The following is a 20,030-nucleotide window of genomic DNA, read 5'->3' on the forward strand; positions in this document are numbered from 1 at the left end:
CAAAATTACGGCAGTTATCGTCCCTAGAAGAAAGTGAAATTATTATATATATATATATATATATATATATATATATATATATATATATATATAACATTTGAAGTGACGGTGGTTTTGAGGTCTGGGGATGTGAAACGCAAATATATGTCGAAATTTTCCGGAAGTCAAATCATGGTTCCAATTACAATAGGTAGCTTTCTTATGAAACCTACCTAAAAGATTTTATGAACTGCTGCAGAGTAAGAGCGTAATAAATAGATTTCATAGCTACTATTTTGAACCGACATTCATAAGAGAGGAGAAAATATAACTAGAAAACTAAAACTATAGCAAAAGTAACTGTATATTCCAAGGTACATCGACTGTACTAGCGCGAAATAACATTTTTCCTTTAAATTACCAACCCCCTTTTTTGCTAGGCTTATCCAAACGATCATAACTTTTTTTTAATTTAAAAAAAGTGTCTCATTGATGTACATATTATTTGAAAAACAGCCAACTGCTGGAAAACTTTTGTTTAAAAAATTATCAGTTTGAAGAAAAAATAAGAAAATAAAAATCTATCCTTTTTTCAAAAATTATTTGAGGGCAAATTTCAGTAATGAAATGAAATTGTATATGCTAATAAATTGTTATTAAGAAAGTTACTAAGTTTTTAATTCATAATTAAAGATATAACATGACCAGCATAGATAACACATTCGTCGGAAAATGTTATGAAGTGTCAATTATGTCAATTATACTTTCTGTTACAAAAAAAAGGAAATAAATAATAAAACGATACATAAGTAATTTGCATACCCTGATAATGAATTAATATAATCCGTTTACAGCAAATAAATAATCAACTTTAATGAAATATTTTTTAAGTAATTAAGCTAAAGAGAAAGAAATTAATTAAATTAATATATATATATATATATATATATATATATATATATATAATTTGCATAAGTTACTATTTAGATATATTTGAATATATTAATACCAATAATAATAACAATAATAATAATAATAATAATAATAATAATAATAATAAGAAAAATAAAGATGAAAATAATATCTGATACGTATTAATCCGTAAAATTGTATAGGTTATATGTTAAAGTAATTATACTTTTTAATGAACCATGTAATTAAAAACAAGTTTACAAGAATTGAAATATTGTTTAACTTAAATAATATATTAGCTGTTAGAGACTATTAGCTTCCTACAATAAGAATAAGGGCGGAAATATTTTTATATTCTGTAGTTTATACAGAAAAGAAAATTAATGTAACTATAATTTTTTTTTATAGACCTATCAGTTTATTAAAATTAGAATAATTTCCTTATAACTAACTATAATATCATCGATTTATTACTAATATTATTGTTTTTCATACAGGAAAACTATTTATTATGAGGGAAATTAATTAATGAACTTGTAATTTTTAAAAGGACAATTCAATTTGTTTATTAGAATAGGAATAAAAAACATTATTTGTTACTGTACGGTTGAATAACTTGAACAATTATATTAAAAATTTCTAACAGACTACTTAACCGTGTAATGGAAAATTTTCAATAAACAATTTTTTGTAGAATGATACAAATAGGTTAACCTAATTTACATATATAAACAAAAATAAGATCATAAAATTTTTATAGATGATTGGCTAACATAAAAAAATTTATGTAACGAATTATGGTCTTAAGATAACATAAATACGTGGATAACTATTAAAATATTACTATATAAAATCTTGATATTTTATAAAATAAACTTTCTAAATAAAATAAAATCAATTTAAAAAACTTCCCTTAATAACACTACGTCTACCTGGAGTCCTGGTCTCATGCAGGAGAATAAATACGGGAAACTCATGGCTCAGCTACTCAACGGCCTGTTGACCTACACGTGAAGATTGATTTTTTCTGTTCCACCCACCGGAACCACCGTAAGGTATTACTTCAGAAGATGAATGACGAAGATATGTATGAATGTAAATGAAGTGTAGTCTTGTACAGTCTCACGTCGACCGTTCCTGAGATGTGTAGTTAACTGAAAAGAACACCAGTATTCACGATCTAATATTCAAAGTCCGCATAACAGTAACTAACTGACTTTACTGAGATTTGAACCTTAGAACTTTCAACTTCGAAATCAGCTGATTTGGGATGAGTTTAACAACTAGACCAACCCGTTGGTTTACATGAAAACTGACCGTACATTCGGGCACAACAGAATGATATTGGATTTTAATGACAAGCAGAACGTTAAAACTTTCATTATCTAAGGTTTGTACTCCTGGCCAATTGAGGCTTTTGCTACTTCGACTAGGCGAAAACTCTACCCGTGCACAGTCGGGTCATGTTGTATTTTAGTCAGACTGTGGATCTTGGCTTGTGCCTACAGCCTCTACGTGCCAGACAAGAAATATGTAATTAAATTTATGAATTTGTTTCTTGATTTTTAAGTAAATCAAGAGGACTTTCAGTAAATTGAATTGTACGACAAATTGTCGTTGTTGCGATGAACACTTGTTTTATTGGTATGATAATAGTATCTTTGGTGTTTAAAGACTCAAATAAGTAATGACCTTTGTGCATAGTCCAATTAAAGTTAGTGGAAGAGTTTTGTGTGAAATCTACGCTGTTAGAAGAAGGCACGGGAATCGCGTTTCCGCGTATCGGTTAATTTGATAGTTGACGGCTGTAACTTATGGTCGTCGTCGTTAGAAGAGGCCATACGAAGGCGATAGTAGATTACATAAATACATTGAGGCCAGACTAATGTCTGTGATGTGTTAACAAGTTTAAAGGTTCTAAAAGACGACCTCCGGTAAAGCCCATCAGAGCTAGAAACGGAGGGGGTAATGTGGCGACTGGGATAGTCTCTTAACCCACCGGGTTGATCTAGTGGTGAACGCGTCTTCCCAAATCAGCTGATTTGGAAGTTCCAGCGTTCAAGTCCTAGTAAAGCCAGCTATTTTTGCACGGACTTGAATACTAGATCGTGGATACCGGTGTTCTTTGGTGGTTGGGTTTCAATTAACCACACATCTCAGGTATGGTCGAACTGAGAATGTACAAGACTACACTTCATTCACACTCATACATATCATCCTCATTCATCCTCTGAAATATTTATCTAAACGGTAGTTACCGGAGGCTAAACAGGAAAAAAAAGAAAAGAAAAGGATCGTCTCAAGACGGATGTCCTCCCCAACGAGGTTCAGGCTGCGCCTAGGACCTTAACGTGTCAGACAAGAGTATATCACGCCGTGTAGAGGATTGCCACACTTTAGATTTAATCAAATCTAATCGGGACTTAATGATTAGTAGCTCACCAGGTAGAGGATTCCCGTCTTGCACGGTATGTCGGATGATTACACCAGAGGAGGATTTGGTTTGCACGAAGCTATTATAAAGAGCCCCAAACCAGATAAAAATCTGTTATCACCACACCTGAAGGGTTGGTTCGCACGTTTCTCAGGCACTATCTCCTACGAGACCAGCATTTTTAAATTTTATAAAAATGTATTGACTAGAGATTAACATTTGTGTGACTTATTGTTCTTGATGCAATTAAGAGCAAAACATAAAATGAGTCTCTTTAACAGGAACCCAAAGATTTTTTTCTATTCAGAAATTCTTTAAAATTAAGATTGTATAAATCCCGGTATAGAAATAGAGATTTCGGAACCAAAAAATATAATTATATAACTTCATTGAAAGATACCTCCTCCACTAACAAAAAAATTGGCAATTTATAACTATTACCTAATTCTGTTCTGGTTTTGTGTAAAAAGAATCTGTTATTAGAAAATTTACGGATGTATCAGTAAAAGTAACAAGTTCTCTTCCATCCTCACTTCAAAGTTCTTTAATTAATTGCACTATGCGATAAAAACAAACTAAAGTATACGTACGATTTAATAGTACCTTATTACCAAATATTATAAAAAACTTTTATAAGCAATTTCACTAGAAAAATAAGTAAACATAAAAACCAACCCGTTTCCAAGTTCAATACATTCCTGTTAATTTTCCATGGAGACTTAAGATGAGAAGAACTTGGAATAATTATTTTTTAAGTATAATGTCCCAGAACAATAAAAAAATTATTGGTTTATCGAAAACCAACATAAGGTTAAATAAATAACAGATTACTGAAAGATATAATGATTCACAATAAAAAACACTAGAAGAATCGCCGAACAAACAGTAAACACTTTAAGGAGATAAACAATTCGTAACCGCTGAGAAACTGACTGGAAATTGTGCATGACGTCAGGCCTGGAAGGGAGAGCACGTGTTAGTAACTTGGTGAGGAAACTTTTCTTCCACCAAATCTCTATATAAATTCTAAGAGAAACAGCAGTCACAAATAGAACATTTTTACAACAAAAAAAACTATTACAAATATGACAGCAAGGAACCTCACTGAAAAATTTCATGAATATCTTAAAATGTCTTTAATAGTAATTGTGGTCACAAATAAATGAAATGACAAAATATCGAATTAAAAATTGAACGTATTCTCGGTCGTCGAAATTAAGTTTCTTTTCTATTCACTTTTCTTTTAATTCTTTATTTTTCATCCTGTTTATTGTATATCCAGTTTTCTAGAATCTCTTTCATTAGCAATGTTGAATCCCTATAAAGCTATTTTGTCTTACTGCCTATTAAATTAATAAATAAATTACTTTAAAATATGAATTATTTTTTTATGTTCACTGGAAATACGATAACAGAAGATGTTTTGAAACTATTTTTGAATTTTTTTCATCAGTAGTATTCCAGATGGTACAATTCTTAATGGCGCTTATAAAGAAGTGTTTAGGAAGCTCGTTTATTACTTTTTTTTATTATTAGCTTCTTTGATCTGGCTTGTTTTGTTGTTTATCGTTTAGTATGTTATTATCAAAGTTGGCGAGTTGTTTTTTAAACACAAATTCATGTATTTTTTTAGATAGATTTGTTTAACATGAATATTACTTGCACCTTTGCACGTTTTTTCCAGTTTTTACAAGGTAATTCGTTTATTATAACGCTTGATTCCGTGATTGATAGTGATCAAGGAATAAATAAAGTAACAGATTTAATAAAATGTATTATTAATTCGTAAAGCTAAGTGACTTTAATATTTTGTAACAAAAATCATAAAATAATAATTTTTTCATATAACCCTGATGACAAGTCAAAATATTTTCATCAATATATATATATATATATATATATATATAAAATAAACTTTTCCGTAGATACATATTAAATTAATGAAAACTGTCTTTTTTTTAATAATTTGTTTTTTACTGTTCGATAAAGGTATTACTTGTATAAAAAAATTGAATCCTGTAATTAGATTTTATTTTATTAAAAAAAAAACAATTATTTATGCAATTGTTTATGTTTATATTCGAGTAGTATAATAAATAACTGTTTTCCTCAACTGGTGAATTCCATATAGAATTAACCTTCTACAAGATTGTAGATGGTATGAAAAAAAATTTTTAATGTAATTTATTATGCTCTGAATGAAAATTTTCCTGAAAGCAATCTGATTTTTTGAATGGGTTCTATATCCTGATTTTATATCCTTGTAATTTCTTCTTATATGGAAATAAGTAAAGAAAAAAAAACAAAGTTTATTCACAAAAGTTATCGAAGAATTAAGGAAGCAATTGAAACCACAACATATTTTAACCGCGCGCGCGCGTCTGTCTGTCTCTCTCTCTCTCTCTCTTTCTGTGTGTGTATGTATGTGTATGATGGGTGGGTGGTTGGGAGGAGGGAACATGGGTAACATGTGTGTGTCTATTGAACATATGGAATCTAATATTCAAATTAATTGAAAACGTAAGAAAAAACGAAATGAAGAATTTGATATATAAATTTAAAATAAATAAATAATTGCAGGTGTTTTTATTTAATAACTAAAATCATGCCTTTACTTTTCGATAAACCTGTATTTAATTGAATAATAAAAAAAATGTTGACTAAATTGGTGAAAATGAACTGTTAATTTATATAAAAGTATCGTAAAAAAAAAATTGTTAAAGATTATAAATTAATGATTCATTCACTAACCGAAATTATTTTATTATACTTTAAGTAAGAAGTACTTACCAAGGTTAAGAATTATTATTACCATATATTTCCTGTTATAATTCAAATATAATTGTAGTTTGTGTGATAAAAACTGTATATTTATTAATTTAAAAAAATATATAAACATATTTGTTTGCTTATATTATTTTATATAAAACAGAGTGGGATAGTTTTTCTATGAATCAATTAACCTTGTTCTTAAAAGGTACAATCAATATTGTGATTGTTGACAATTTAACTGAACTTCACTTTTTTTTCTAAACATTATCTACTTGGGAATCGTATACAGGAAAAGCATACGTAATGGCAGAGTGGAAAAAAATAGTACACATTTTTTTTAGTTTTTATAGAATAAACAGAATGTAAGAGCAACTAATAAATAATCTGGATTATATATTATCTAGACTGACAATTTTACTTATTAATATATTTTTATGTTTGCTTAAAAATAAACATAATTTATTTTAATGTTACGTACACATAAAATCACCAATTTCATACTAACGGATGGATGCCAACAACCTGAAATTGGACCTGATACACATTACTGAACATCTAGTTTCGGGATCCTTCCATTTCCTTGATCCTTTTCTTTGCGGTAGTTTTCTGTTAATTCTTGTTAAAATCCATTAGGTTCTGCTTGGTATGAGGAGATCTTTTTAGGTTACTACAAATTTAATATTTGAGCGGTTTTATTGGAGCGGCTTAAAATATATACCTGTCCTGCAACTCTTCATTTTTTACCAGTACCAAATTAATTACAACCAGTCTTGGCAGTAATTAGCCAGTACCCGGAACTGGAGTATTAATAAAAAAAAACCGGACCTCCTAAAATCTTACACGATACAAAAAATATGGTTTAAAATAAAATAACAAATGTTAACGTCGGTAAAAGAGGGAAGTTTTTTCCTTTTATCGGAAAGGTTTTAGGTTCAAATTGAGGGTGAGACTTGTTATTTTTTTTACGCCGAAAATTTCACACTATATTTCTATCCCCAGCCTTTTTAGAGATTATAATTACTAAAGATAATTTATTTATATTAAAGATAATTTATAATAATTAAAGATATTAAAAACAATATTAGATTAGATATTAAAGATAATTTATTCATATTTTGCTTTAAATTATTTTTTTTTTATTATATAATCAATTATTTATTTAAGAGGTAAAATTGATTATTAAATGTAAAATTAATAAAAAGATCGAAATGTTAATACTGGAGTTGTATTCAAATACAATAGTTAACAATAGGGAACTAATCAATCCAGATAAGTTCTTCATGTTCTACTGTTAATTAAATGTTCAAAGTGTTTGAGTAATTTTAGTTCTTTTATGTTTAATTTAATAAAATATACATGCAAATGTAATCTTCATATATAATTCGCTTTATTTTTCATTAGAAAGTTTTTTAATACCTTTAATTTGTATAAAAATATAAATAGTAAATATTCAATTTTTTAATAAAGAAGAAAAAATATAATATGTATTATGGTTCAAACCGTTAATCATGTTTTATGCACCTATAACGTAATAAATATATATCTACTTTTTAAATATATACGTTATACTTATTATAAGATAAATAAAAATAACAAAACTGTGTTGATAAGTAGTCAAACGTATTATTGGACCGGAAATTGTTTTTGGCGGGTTTTTTTCAGTACAATAGGCAGGTGCTCTGATACTTGGCCGAAGATGTGTCTAGTAAATTAGCATCATTATACGACAAATATATATATTAACATAACACGCGCGCGCGTATGTGTTATAAATATGTTCTTTCTTTCTCTCTTTACAATATAAATATATAAATTATGTATAAAAGTAGGCAAATTTTATTCATACATATAAAATAATGTATTTATGCACATCGTTTCTCGCGAAAAAAAAATAAGAAGCTGCAAAATAATTTATCATAAAATGTTTTTTAAAATAACATAACTGGAGTCTGCGTGCAATAAAATACATATAAATTTAAATGTATGCAAGTGTAAGTTTTTACGTATTTGTATGTAAGTATGCGTGTGTCGATATATAAAATTTAAATTAATAATAGCACAATGAAAACGATGAGGTAATGACTTGAATTAAATTATCTATACATCGTCGGTTTCTTGTACGATTGATCGAAGAAATAAGCCCAGTACAATAGTTTGGAAATAAAAAATAAAAACAATATTAAGATAATACCATAGGTACGTTTTGATAAGAATGCTTAGTAATGCTTAATAATTTATTTAATGGCGCAATATATAAAATTTAGTACTAGATAAATTTTTTCTACTGTAACCTTCTTAACTATTCTTATATGAATAAAAAAAAAGATATAAATAGAATATACCGACTGATAATTTTCAAATGACTCGGATCATAACCAGAAATAATTCTCACATTTTTTTTCACACTAGAACCCATTTGTCGTTCATACGAACGAAAGGAAAAGTAATGACAGAGAGACATTTCGGAACAAAAGATATTCATTATAATAGACCGAAATGACTATCTACTCCGCATTCAGTTCAATGACATTTCATCTTTGTCTTATTGTTTGATTAAATATAAGGAGACTCAAATGAAATTTTATCAGATTATTATTCGATCTAAGAAGGAAAAGCAAATGTGTAAACGTCTTTTACACAGTCTTTACTATTTCACTAGAATTGAGGAAAAATTAATACAAAAATTAAAATGAAATAAAAAAAAGATAATATCAATTTTAAATGGTATATAGAAATCTTTTACCTATCTCTTAAAGTAGAGTATGGTTTTATAGCAAATTTTATTTATCTGATTATTTTTATTTACGTTCAAAATAGAAAAAAGGAATTGGTAATCCGAGAAATGATTTTTGCCCAAAATTTACACGTTTTCAATGTTAACATAATGTAATAACCAATCACAAACAATTTACAACACTTTACAAAGATGAATCTACACTGTACCGTTGTGGAGAATGCATTAATAATTTCTGATACCACAGGCAATCATTATTTTCAGTGTTACAAGGATAATTTCAGGAGTTCACTGTTCCAAAAGAGTAAGGTTTGGATTCGTAAGGGGCAGTGATGGCTCTTATAGATTAGTGTAGGCAATAATTTTATACTTTCAAACTCGGGGACGTTCTCTTCTCTGCCAGGACATATTGATCTGGTGTGACGCTGTACAATGACCTGCATCAAGTCTCTTTGTATGATTGCTCATCGCGCAGTAAGTTGGCTGTACTCGGTAAATACAAAGGGTAGGATATGGCAGTGTTCGGTGCAATAATGGGCCCTGAAACGGGGGCGTTGCTGTCAACGTAAAGCCCCAACTATAGCGGGGAGGATTGAGTCACTAGTCTCTTTGGGCGAATGAACTAAGTACGTGCAAGACGTTAATTAGCATATTGGGAATGCCGACGGATGAACAACAGTAAATCTTGTTCCACGACTCACGGCAATGTGTAACACGAAAACAACCTGCGGCATATCACGGTGACGATACGCTGTATTCGTCACAGTTTGCAACTGCCGGTAAGTGTGAGTAACCACTTCATAGTTAAGACTGGTGTAGGTGTGGGGTTGTAATGAAGAGTCCTGTTACATCGGTAAGATGATAGATCCTCTTAGGACTAGGTTTAGACGAACGTTATTCTCTTATTCGCCTGCCGTACGACTTCCGCTCCGAGCAGCTCGCAGTGGTGCGCATTCTTAGCATTAAGAAATTAGATTCGTCATTTGAATTATTAGTATTTATACCTACTTTATATTAAAAAGAGTATAAAAAATTAAAAACAGAAAAAAAAAGTATAATGAATATGGTGATTATTAAGGATAAGTCGAGATGTTAGGTAAGGTGTTAGGCCTCTCACCAACACTATTCAACATTACATTGAAGATATAAGGAATATATTAGAAGATAGAGAGAAGTAATAAATATAGGAGAACATATGGTATATAAGTATATGATGCATGAGATTTGCTGATGGTATGATAATTCTAGCTAATAGCACATACGCTCTTTAATGATTGTTAATGGCCCTGGAGGAAGGAATGAAAGCGTATGTATGAAAATAAATATAGAAAAAACTAAAGTAATGGAAGTAAATAACAAAAAGGATTTAATGATAAGGACAAGTGAAGGAAGGATAGAAAAAGTAAAAAAATACATATTTGTGGACTATGGGGACGGAGGATTAGAAGAGTGCAATGGAAGTAAAAGGAAGGATAGCGACGGCAAAAGAAGCCTTCAGTAAGAAGAGGTAAATAACTAGGTACTAAAAATCTGGACTTAGAGTTAAGGAAGTCAGCCAAACGCTATGTACGAAGTATCTTGTTATACAGGAGTGAAGCATGGACGGTGAGGAAGAGGAAAAAGGATTGAAGGTTTTAGATATGGATATGAAGAAAGGTGAAAAAAATAAGATGAGCTGGACAAAGTGGAATTATGAAATAATGAACAGTAAAGAATAAAGAGCACTTACGCAAGAAGTACACAAAAGTAAAAGGAAAGTAAAAGGAGGTGGTTAGAGAAAGTGGGTTCTTGATAAGGGAAAATTGGAAGGGTCAATAGAAAAAGAAGAAGGATAAAGTTAATAGATGAGGTGAAGATTAGAAACTATACGGGAACAAATAAAAGTACTGCGAAAGAAATAAACGGAGACAACAGACGGAGCGAAAGAGACCAGCCACCAGGAAGAAACCAAATGATAATGATGAAGGTGGAAAAGGAAAGAAAGGAATGGAGGGTATATTACTATAATATATGGACTACGATATGTGGCTATTAAATAACGAGACTAATGATGCTCAGAAAGAACTACGCATAGAGATATGCTGTACAGAAGAACTGCGCATGCGCCAAATTCGTACGACCATCAGCTGTGTAGCGTGAAGCCTTCTGTTTCGATTGTTGCCACTCCAGTTACTGTAGACATATTAGTCTGGCCGTGGCCTTCGTTTAGATAATATGTTTTTTTTTTTGCCGAAATAATTATAGGTATTTTATTAGAGCAAAGAATTGTCGAGAAATTTCATATAAAACTTGAAAAAAACCGCTACTGAAACTTATATTTTATTAAAAAAAAGTATATGGCAATGAATTTTTATCACGTACGCCGGTTTTTGAGTGGTTTAAGCGTTTCCAAGATGGCCGAGAAAAGCTCGAATGAGCAAATCAAAATTCAAAGCACGATGATTTTTTTTTCGATATTCATGGAACTGTGTACTTTCACTGAGTTCCTGAAGGTCAAACTATTAATCAACATTACTACCGTAAAGTCCTTGCTCAATTCCGTGAAAAAATAAGAAAAAAACGACCCGAATTATAGAAGAAAAAGATGGGTTCTTCATAAGGACAACGCACCGGCTCACACAGTCAAGACGTTTATAGCCAAGTATAACATCCTAGTGATAGACTACCCGTCTTATTTGCCTGACCTGGCACAATGTGACTTTTATCTGTTCCCCAAGGTCAAATCTGCATTAAAAGGAACAAGATTTCAGACCGTTAAAGCTGTGAATGAAAAAGCGGCACACTTCATGAAAGAGCTCACAGAAGAAGACTTCCAGCAGTTTCGAACAATGGAAAATTCGCATGGAGCGTTGCAGAGATAGACGGAGTGTATATTGAAGGGGATAATAACTAAATATATATAAATTTAAAATAAAATATTTTACCGCATTAGTCTCATTATTTAATAGCGACACCTCGTACTTTAAGAACGATATCATTGGTGAGAAGAAATTCTTGTGGACGACGACAAAAATTTAAAACGGAGATTTAATGTAAGATTACTACGGGAGGAAATATGTTCAAGGTGCTGTAGTGTTTTTACTGTACCACTTCTTTCTACAGCGTAAGGTAAAGAAAAGCTTACATAAACGTGAGACCGTAAACGCTTCGTTTTCGAATTATATCTTACGAAAAATTTCGCTCCGAGTTTTATTTCAAAGGAAAATGAAGTCATACTGAAATTTTGAAACTTAAATTATGAGAAAATTTGATGGTTTTATATCGGTCTGGATTGAAAAATTGCAATGAAGAGAATAAGAGGTTCTGCAACTCTAGCCCTAATAATGTTTGAGAATATAAGTTATAAAACACAAAAAAAATTAGTGTCGCAAAACACAATTTTTTAAATTTGTCCTACAATAACTTCATTAAATCCCCAGTAAACAATTTAATTATGTAAAAATTTATATAAATAACGTCAACTGAACATGAAGAAAATTTAAAAGATTTTACTTTAATCAAAATGAAACAGGGGGGAAGAAAGAATTTTATGAAACAATGTGACATGGTATAGTTCCGAACGGTAGAATGGAAGGTGATAAAAATTTATCTATATCAGTAATGAAGGGATGTATTTTACCGATATATGTGCAGTATCTGTCAATCAACCTAGCATGTGTAGTATGAATTTTAGGGTAGATCACATAGAAATAAGGGTGATATTAATACCGGACAGTATCGATGAAAAATCTGAAAGTTTGCACCCCCTATCACCTAAATGCTAATGGAGGGATAGATAGTAAATTAAATACCAGAAACTTTAGGCTGTAAAAGGCTAAAACAAAGAGGAGAGCTACATGTGTTGAAGGGGAAACTATAATGAGGAATCAAATAGGCAATCAAACCAGCACTTACAAGGTTTCAGCTCTGGTAAAAAATTACGAGAGAGAATTTTTTAATTATAAAGTCTTTTTCGAAATACATCATATTCAAATGTTTTGAAATTAACACGGTCTGTAATCAATATCCACGGATAAGAAGTTAGGTTATTAGAGAGATAAGGTGGTTAAATCTTTCAAAGGTGAAGTAAGTAGTTGGAGAACAGCTAATAAATTCCAAAGAGATAAATATATTTATAAGATGGGAGATTTCAAACAGATTGAGGGGTTCACATATTTTAAATAATTTTACAATATCCCTCGTATGATGGAGCCGATGCTTTTGTGGATCCTTGTATTATCGATGGTCATTTAACTAACGTGTCTTCAATAAAGAAGTAAGTGAAGGTAATAAGTAAAAGAAAATAAGACTCCTAGACAGGATGAGTTGGGAATTTTTTTTAAGAATGCTTCGGACGATCTTTTTAAAAGTAATAAATAGTCTATGTAATAAGTTTTATGAGGTTGGTAGAGCACATGATAGCTTTAAGTACTTCATAATGTTCTCACTATTTAAGAGGAGTGATCTCGAAGTGCATCGGTTATTAGAGATATAACATTTTTAAATGTTTTTAATAAGGTTTACGCAACGTTACTATCGTAAAAAAGTATTGTTCGGCTTGATATAAATAATATCCTAATGGAAGGTCAGGCAAGTTTAAGAAATGGCTGCTCTACACTGATAATTTGTTTATTTTAACTACCACGATAAAGGTTAAATGGAAAAGCGAGTAAAAGAAAAACATTCAGCATTTCTTCGTAAAGAAGATATTAAGATCGTCTCCGAATGTACCACACTATTTTATTTACATAGAAACAAAATCAGAACTATTGTTTTTAATTACTTTGAGGCTACAAATTAACTACACTTTTAAAAACAAATACCAGTGGAAAAGATATCCAAGAATTTATTTTGGTTTCGGGAATGGAATATTTTGGTAAATGACTGTGGATGTGTTCTCAACAAGGAAATGTTGGATACCATTCTGTGGAGGTCTAAATTCGGTGAGTTTATGATCAAATACAGAGGAATTTTTTTTTTTTTGAAAAATATTCGGAGAGGAAAACAAACTCATAAGATGGATTGTGTAGCACTTACGGAGAATATCATATCGGATAATGACCGTATTTATGATATCAGTTTATTATTATAATAAAGAAGAGATTCAATCTAAATATTAGGAATTACAATTCGGACAGGATTATGATATGTTCAAAGTGTAATTCAAAAGGATTTTTATCACATTTCGGCCGTATGCCCAGTTTTTGGCAGAGTATAGAAACAAATATTTAGGAAAATGTACACTGAATAGCATACAAGTCGAAGAGTAGTTAAATGGTAAAGATTAGGGAAATTTCTGTAATTTTGTGAAGTTTAAAAAAAATGTTAAAGAAAGTTTAAATTTTGTGATAGTTATAAAATGATGTTTTCACGACACTAAAATTTTTTAAGTACAAAAAAACTATTATTTTTAAGTACAAAATAAAAGATTATTAACTATAGTTGAGAGAACTATAGTTAAGATTATTTTTATCATTTTGTTTTTTTTGTGTATATACGAATGACTGTTTTTTTGTTTTAAATTGGGTTTCTTGTGTTTTTATGTCTTCTGTTTTATTTTGTTTATTTTGTACTATAAAATGGTATCAAAAAACAAATCTACATTCTGTTTTATAACATTAATAATCATGTAAGTTATTTCAATCACTTGAGATTTCTTCGGTAACAATTTATATTTTGTTTGTGTTTGGAGTAAGAATGACATTGCTTTCGAAAGAATTATTATATTTAAGTTAATAGTTACTAATAAACAAATAAATTAAGCATTTTTATGTCTTTTTTTATTATGTTTTGTGAAATCATATCTTGAATTTGTTTCTATGGCAGCTCTGAATTTTAATTGATATTCAATATCTTATAATTAATGTTTATGTTATTTTTTCTTCTAGCAATCATTAAAGTTATATTTTTATTATTATTACATCATAATATAGTTAAGACTAATTAAATACTAACACCCATTTTGTTTTGTTTTTACAATTTTTCATATTTTTAGGTCTTTTGAGTTGTTTTTTGGATTTTTTGAAACGCTCTCGTGGCTTTTATGGGTTTATATATATATATAAACATTCATATTTAGCTGGAAAATGTTTTAGAGAAAACGTTTATTGTATATATTTACATCGAAGCGTCAGTTAGAAGTGTGATTTGCAATTACAACCGATTAGATGTTTTTGTTATGTTTGACCCCGGGCTCCTCAAGTTCACCCACATATGTTGGGAGGTAATAGTCACCAATGATACAGGTACTCTTTACTCATATAAGTACTTTAATAATTTAAATTAATGCAATTTTTCAGAACTGGTTTGATTGAAACTAGGCTAATAGCTTATTGTATGGAAATATAATTTAAAAAAAAAAAAATGTTGGGTATAACTTAGCAAGTAGTTTTTAATTTTAGAGAAAATAAAATTTCTCCTAAAAGGCAAAAAGATTAATGTAATCTTGAAAGATTTCTTCGGTGACTTCTGGAAAAATAGGCTAAATTTATAGCATCTCTGAATCCAATTTAAATAGCTATACTTTATTTAAATAATAAAATAAATATAAATTATATAAATCACAACAATTATCAATAAAGTAAATTATTACATAGATAGCAAAAAATAACTACCTCATTTGTCTGGAAGGATCTATGAACACGTAGAAAAAATTTGGTCAAAGCAGCAACAAAAAATACAACATTAATGAAATAATAATGATTTAATTTTGAGAAGATAATAAATAAATAAGATCACCGCACAATAAAACACAAATTTTGAAGATGTTAATTGCTAAATATTTAAGCAGGCCTATGTTTTTTTTTATATTACGTTAAACGAGTAGACAAAAAATTCTGCTTTATAATTACTAATATTTAAAAACTCGTCAACAAAATAAAACTTCATCCTTATATCTCCTTCTTTAATTCTTTTAAATAAATTAGTCGGAAGATCTTTCAGATCGTAATGTAATTTATTAAAGATATAAATCAAAATTTATTTTCTCTTGGAAAGCACATTTGTGATGTTGACTATCGATTATTGTTTTCATTTTTACAAAATTAATATTTCATCTTGACACTAATTGCTTACATTTAGTATTTTTTTAAATCTCAATGGAGAGTACCGTATAGAATAAAAATTTTAGAGGCAATCCGCTCACCCACCGGGTTGGTCTAGTGGTTAATGCGTCTTCCCAAATCAGCTGATTAGGAAGTCGAGTCGCGTTCAAGTCCTAGTAAAGCCAGTTATTCTTACACGGATTTGAATACTAGATCGTGGATACCGGTGTTCTTTGGTGGTTGGATTTCAATTAACCACACATCTCAGGAATGGTCGAACTGAGAATGTACAAGACTATACTTCATTTACACTCATACATATCATCCTCATTCATCCTCTGAAGAATTATCTAAATGGTATACCGGAGGCTAAACAGGAATAAGAAAAAAAGGCAGTCCGCTCAGTCACAATGTACTTATATACACCAGTAAAAGTGTTCGAGAATGATATTGGACAAATCCTAACATGACCAGTGCAAATCTTTGTTTAAATCTGAGGATGTTAATCATTATTTGATATGAAATATAATTTGTGCAATTACAGAAAAAAATGTGACCGTCACACTTAGAAATACACCACAAATACTTCGGGTTCTTGATTTTTCTTTGGTTGGCAAAAGTAGCTGGATGAAAAAAATTGGTTACTTCTAGACTGGTTCCTTTAATGTGTTTACAAAGAAGATACATGACTGGCTTATAGAAAATTCATTTTATAGAATAAATGTGTTTTGGAGTATAATATAGAAATCTATTTTTAATTGTGTATATTGTTATATTTCTACGTACAGAGGAAGGTGAATGTTAAATGAATAATTTTTGTAAATTGTGTATCATTCTTTTTTAATTACTTATTTAAAAAATTATTTTTCTTTAATTTTATTATGGTTCTTACTCGTAAGTTTTAAGTATTATGTTGTATAAAGTGAAAATCTTTCTGTTTATTAGGTTGATAAATGTGAATATTGTGTTTTTTTAGGAATAAATAATTATTTTTAAAGTAAAAGTTGTACACTCATAAACATAAGTAAACGAAAATATATTTGAAATGTTTAATTTATTAAAAATGAATCAGCATGAATCATATTTACCGGCACTAAACAAATGATCTGACAATCCAATTTTATATTCTGAAGATTCGTTTTTTCTTCTTTTTAAGTATTTTCTAGGTGTAATATTACATTTTAAGTGGGAGTAATCGGAGGGATACAATAATAACTTAATAATTCATTAATATTGAGTAATTTAAGGACCTTCAAAGGGAAACAATAGGATTTGATCTTATTGCAAATTAAATCAATTTGATTATTCCACGCAAAATTTTATCATTTAAAAACCCGGCCAAAAATTTCAAACAATGGATAACAGAAATATAATTATCATCATTAATGGAATTATTATCCACGCAATTAACTTTTTTTTTTAAACTGGAAACCAAAATGCAATCAATGGTTTTATCCATATTTAAAGTTAACAGAATAGTCCAATCACTGAATGATTTTTTCGAACTGTTAACGCAGAACTACAACCAACTTCTTAAAAATAATAAAGCAGGCCTGCTTGTGCGGTACTGTGAGTAAGAGAATATCATTAATTTTTGTTCTGTGTTAACAGTTCGAAAAATTATTCAGATGACTTATGGTTATACTTTAAACATGGATAAAACCAATCACTGAAAAAATCGTCTTAAATAGTCTATCACTGTTGTATTTGTTTTGTTTTTAAATTATTAATTTATCACATAAACTCATGGAAGTATGGTGTATCGTATAAAAAATGCATGCCTGACCAGAATTCGAACACAGAACCTTCAGATGAAAGACTACGACGTTACCATTCCATCACAAAGGTCGGCAACCGTTGCTTCAACAATTACGATTATGATACTAAACACAGAAATTTGCGCACATATACGACTGGTTTATTTTATTTTTATAAAAACAGTTGTAGTTTTGCGTTTGAGTATGTACAATTGCATTTTAACCGAAATGATAGTAGGCTATCATTATAGCGACTTGTGTGAGCTATCATTAAATTTTCGTAAGCGACTTGTGACATTATAAGTCACAAGTCGCTCACGAAAATTTAAAAAGGTAACAAATATTTTGTCAGGCTTACTAAGACGACAGAGAAGTGTTTCGTTTTCCCCGTTGCGTCTTCACAAATACGTTTGTATATCGGTTTGTTAAGGCCACCTAAATGCAGGTGATTTTGGTCCTATAAATAACACCATCATATGGACTGCCTATACAAAGAATATCATTATTCTTAAAGAAAGAAAACGATGGTGGCTCTAATGGTTTAAATACAGTTACAGCCATAGGAAAACTAAAACTATGGTGTAAATATATTGTAAATCAAACTTATTCACGGTAATTAAAATTCCGTCCTTTGTGATTATATTAAATATTATTACATATTAAAAGAAAAAAGATAAATAAATAATTTATTTACTTTAATTGGTCATTTAAATATGATTATAAAATAATATGATATCTCCAATTTCATTCTTAAGAGTTAGGTAGGTAAAAATCATGAAAGATAATATACTTGAATAAAAGTATAGAGAAGGCAATATCATACACAATTTATTGATTTATTAAAAAAAAACCTTGGAATATATATATTTTTCTCTTTTAATTTCTACTTTTTGAAGACAGCGTCATATTAAGAGTTTGTTTTTAATTTTGCAATAACTTCTAAATGCCAAAATTCAAATAAAAATTTTAACAATTTTTTTTTTGTTTTTTCTTTTTATTGCGGTTTGTTTCGAACAGATTTATGTTTTTTTCAAGTTATAATGTATCGAATTTAAATTCTATTTAAAATATGGATGCTTAGAAAAAAAAAATGATGTATGAAAACATTCTTTCTTTAAGAAAATAAAAAACCGACAACCCAGCGTCTTGATAAATATAAGAAAAATAATAGTAGGCATAATCTGTTTGGAATGCAAGAATATGTTATTGTTTATATATTAAGTTTCAAAATTATTTTTCTTCAAATATTACATAAAAAATATTTAGAAAAACAGAATCACATAAGGTACATATGATTGATTGTAATACAACTATCCAAAACCAAAAACAAATGATAAACAAACAAAAAATATTAAAATAGTTTTATGTAGAGAATATAATTTTTCATTTAAAATATATGCTTAAAAATAAAATTCGAAAACAAAAAAATATATAAACAGAACCACCATAACACATTTTTTTTACAAATTCAATATCCGAAATTGTACCATTTAGTGACTTGTACGGTTTAAACATAACAAAAATACATACGGTTCGAACTGAGAACCTCTACCTTTTTTGAAATCATAAACATAATTTAAAAGAAAAACTCAAAGAGATGGTTAAATTAGAGTTCTAAAATGCTATTAAAAGAAATACGAATTGATGGATTGAGGGGTCTAACGTATTGTAGGACATATTTATTAATTTGTAAGTAATTAACACAGATAAACAGTACTCCGATCAATAACACTTAACGTAAATTACTGATTTATTAATATACAAATTTTAATTAATGTCACATAAATAAAATGAATCGTTATCCATAGTCTAAACAAATAATAAAATATATTTATTAAATTATAAACATAATAATGTATTAATAAAAACCAAGTATTGATTAATAAAACGTACCTGTTTTCAGGTTAACCGAAAAACACTGTTAGTTGTTATGATGTCTAGAATAAAGTATAATCATGCAGTCTCCACTTGACCCCGGATCAAGCTGTCATTCCACCGTGCACCAACACAGCCATATACGCACTGCCGCCTGGTCAAACCGAGTACAACGAGAAACAGAGGATCCCCTGCATTCTCCGACCTGTTTACACACGCACATGCGCCGATTGATAACAACGCTCTCCAAAATACCCCCCACTCCTTCGCTTAAAAACAGTCCTCCCACCGCCCTTAACAATAACACCCTATTGCTTTTTAACATCATTGTAGCACGCACATATTATTATTATTGTTATTAATTTTTACTCAACAACAAAAAGTAAATGTTATATTCTTCAATATAACGTATCATTCTTTAAACAAGTCATATAAGAGCGCTGTGGTACAATGTTGTGAAATTCTGTATATTTTTCTATCGTAAGATCTATTTATAACTTTGTCTCTGTTACTAGAATCAACAATCTTAATTTTTCTAATACTTT

At 29.4% G+C, this 20,030-nt stretch overlaps 1 protein-coding gene across 3 annotated transcripts in view; it reads right to left on the reverse strand.

The window, feature by feature from the left end:
• LOC142326023 (BTB/POZ domain-containing protein 2-like) overlaps positions 1-19,658 on the reverse strand; it is a 237,124-nt gene extending 217,466 nt beyond the window's left edge. For 2 of the 3 annotated variants that reach the window (XM_075368091.1, XM_075368095.1), the window contains exon 1: positions 19,504-19,658. The gene's annotated coding sequence lies outside the window, so the exon portion shown is untranslated. The remainder of the gene's footprint in view (positions 1-19,503) is intronic. The other variant, XM_075368092.1, reaches the window with a different exon arrangement.
• Between the last annotated feature and the right edge of the window lie 372 nt (positions 19,659-20,030).

The sequence above is a fragment of the Lycorma delicatula genome, chromosome 6 (genome assembly GCF_047948215.1).
Source record: "Lycorma delicatula isolate Av1 chromosome 6, ASM4794821v1, whole genome shotgun sequence".
Taxonomy (NCBI): domain Eukaryota; kingdom Metazoa; phylum Arthropoda; class Insecta; order Hemiptera; family Fulgoridae; genus Lycorma; species Lycorma delicatula.